The sequence below is a fragment of the Leptodactylus fuscus genome, chromosome 9 (assembly GCF_031893055.1).
Source record: "Leptodactylus fuscus isolate aLepFus1 chromosome 9, aLepFus1.hap2, whole genome shotgun sequence".
In the NCBI taxonomy this organism is placed as follows: Eukaryota; Metazoa; Chordata; class Amphibia; order Anura; family Leptodactylidae; genus Leptodactylus; species Leptodactylus fuscus.
The window spans coordinates 63,467,000-63,470,344 of record NC_134273.1 but is presented as its reverse complement, the minus strand read 5'-3'; positions in this window follow the sequence as shown (position 1 = coordinate 63,470,344).

The following is a 3,345-nucleotide window of genomic DNA, read 5'->3' as shown; positions in this document are numbered from 1 at the left end:
TTTAGACAAAATAACTGCGCACAACCGCTTCCGGTAACCATCAATGAGTTTCTTACAAGGCTCTGCTGGAATTTTAGACCATTCTTCTTTGGCAAACTGCTCCAGGTCCCTGAGATGTGAAGGGGGCCTTCTCCAAACTGCCACCAAGAGATCTCTCCACAGGTGTTCTATGGGATTCAGGGCTGGACTCATTGCTGCCACTTTACAAGTCTCCAGTGCTTTCTCTCAAACCATTTTCTAGTGCTTTTTGAAGTGTGTTTTGGGTCATTGTCCTGCTGGAAGACCCATGACCTCTGAGGGAGACCCAGCTTTCTCACACTGGGCCCTTCATTATGCTGCAAAATTTGTTGGTAGTCTTCAGACTTCATAATGCCATGCACACGGTCAAGCAGTCCAGTGCCAGAGGCAGCAAAGCAACCCCAAAACATCAGGGAACCTCCGCCATGTCTGACTGTAGGGACCGTGTTCTTTTCTTTGAAGGCCTCTTTTTTTTCCCCTGTAACCTCTATGTTGATGCCTTTTCCCAAAAAGCTCTACTTTTGTCTCATCTGACCAGAGAACATTCTTCCAAAACGTTTTTGGCTTTCTCAGGTAAGTTTTGGCAAACTCCAATCTGGCTTTTTTATGTCTCTGGGTAAGAGTTGGGGTCTTCCTGGGTATCCTACCATACAGTCCCTTTTCATTCAGACGCCGACGGATAGTACGGGGTGACACTGTTGTACACTCGGACTGCAGGGCAGCTTGAACTTGTTTGAATGTTAGTCAAGGTTCTTTATCCACCATTCGCACAACCTTGCGTTGAAATCTCTCGTCAATTTTTCTTTTCCGTCCACATCTAGGGAGGTTAGCCACAGTGCCATGGGCTTTAAACTTCTTGATGACTCTGCGCACGGTAGACATAGGAACATTCAGGTCTTTGGAGATGGACTTGTAGCCTTGAGATTCCTCATGCTTCCTCATAATTTTGCTTCTCAAGTCCTCAGATAGTTCTTTGGTCTTCTTTCTTTTCTCCATGCTCAATGTGGTACACACAAGGACACAGGACAGAGGTTGAGTCAACTTTAATCCATTTCAACTGGCTGTAAGAGTGATTTAGTTATTGCCACCACCTGTTAGGTGCCTCAGCTAAGTAACAGGTGCTGTTAATTACACAAATTAGAGAAGCATCACATGATTTTTCAAACAGTGCCAATACTTTTGTCCACCCCCTTTTTTATGTTTGGTGTGGAATTATATCCAATTTGGCTTTTTGACAATTCTTTTTGTGGTTTTCCATTGAAGACAAATTAAATGAAGATAATAATACCAAAGCATTTGTGATGTCAATCATTTTCTGGAAGAAAATGAGTATTATCTGACAGAATTGCAGGGGTGCCAATACTTTTGTCCAACACTGTAGGTGTGGACCTTTTCTGTTGTACAGAGATGTAGATGATAACCTGTAATAAATTGTTACACTGTGTGCGGCATAATAATGCAATGTTTTTATTTACAGATACAGAAAATAATATTTGCTGCCATACTATACTCCTACATACAGTCTGTGAATAACAGCCACAAAGAAGCGTTTATAGATCCCACTGACATGCAGCATTATGACCAAAGCACAAAGTCACTGAAGTTCACTTTAAAGGTAAACTAGATCAGTTATAAATTCCAGTTATATAGGGGATCACATATGGCTAATCCCTTCTACGTACTGCAGAAAAAATACACCGTGCGTTTTCAGAAATGCATGCATTTTTCACAAATGTAGCAAGTTAATTTTAGAGAAGTGTTTTCCCTATAGATTTAATAAGGAAAAAAATGCTGGGAAAAACAGCAAAAATGCAATAAAAACCATAGGGAAAAAAGAATTTCCACTGCATTTTTTCTGCTACGTTTTTTAACTATGATTCACTGTGTGCGACCTTAATGTTTATCTAATAATCTATTAAAAATTTGCCACTATGTAGTAGCAAAGTACTGGACATTTAACACTTGTGCGTATGCCCGTGATGACGAACCTATGGCACGTGTTCCAGAGGTGGCACTCAGAGCCCTCTCTGTAGGCACCCATCTGTGGAACAGATTATACAGTGTGGGGCCAGTTTGCAGCAGATTACACTGTGTGGGGTCCACTGTGGAGCAAATTATACTGTGTATCGGCCACTGTGGAACAGATTGTACTGTGTGGGGTCCCTTCACTATTTTTATCACATATCTATTTTATAGCAGACAAGTGATATTATTAGAGACCGTACGTAACTGTCCACAATTTTTGATGTGTACAGTATAAAGGTTAAATTGCCGTTTGGGCACTTTGTGATAAATTAGTGGGTTTGGGATCGCAGTTTGGGCACACGGTCTCTAAAAGGTTCACCATCACTGTTCTATGCCAACCTTGATGATATAATTTACATTGCCATTGTCCCATATCCATCAGAGGGAGTTCTTACACAGCCTTTCAATTGCACTAAACAAAGGAGTTCAATTCCTTAAAGGGGTGTTACAGAAGCTGGGATGGCAATGTTTCAGCAAATCACTAAAGTTACTTTCACACTGTCGTCATTGAAGTCTGATGTTCTAATTAGAGATGAGCGAACACTAAAATGTTCGAGGTTCGAAATTCGATTCGAACAGCCGCTCACTGTTCGAGTGTTCGAATGGGTTTCGAACCCCATTATAGTCTATGGGGAACATAAACTCGTTAAGGGGGAAACCCAAATTCGTGTCTGGAGGGTCACCAAGTCCACTATGACACCCCAGGAAATGATACCAACACCCTGGAATGACACTGGGACAGCAGGGGAAGCATGTCTGGGGGCATAAAAGTCACTTTATTTCATGGAAATCCCTGTCAGTTTGCGATTTTCGCAAGCTAACTTTTCCCCATAGAAATGCATTGGCCAGTGCTGATTGGCCAGAGTACGGAACTCGACCAATCAGCGCTGGCTCTGCTGGAGGAGGCGGAGTCTAAGATAGCTCCACACCAGTCTCCATTCAGGTCCGACCTTAGACTCCGCCTCCTCCGGCAGAGCCAGCGCTGATTGGCCGAAGGCTGGCCAATGCATTCCTATGCGAATGCAGACTTAGCAGTGCTGAGTCAGTTTTGCTCAACTACACATCTGATGCACACTCGGCACTGCTACATCAGATGTAGCAATCTGATGTAGCAGAGCCGAGGGTGCACTAGAACCCCTGTGCAAACTCAGTTCACGCTAATAGAATGCATTGGCCAGCGCTGATTGGCCAATGCATTCTATTAGCCCGATGAAGTAGAGCTGAATGTGTGTGCTAAGCACACACATTCAGCACTGCTTCATCAAGCCAATACAATGCATTAGCCAGTGCTGATTGGCCAGA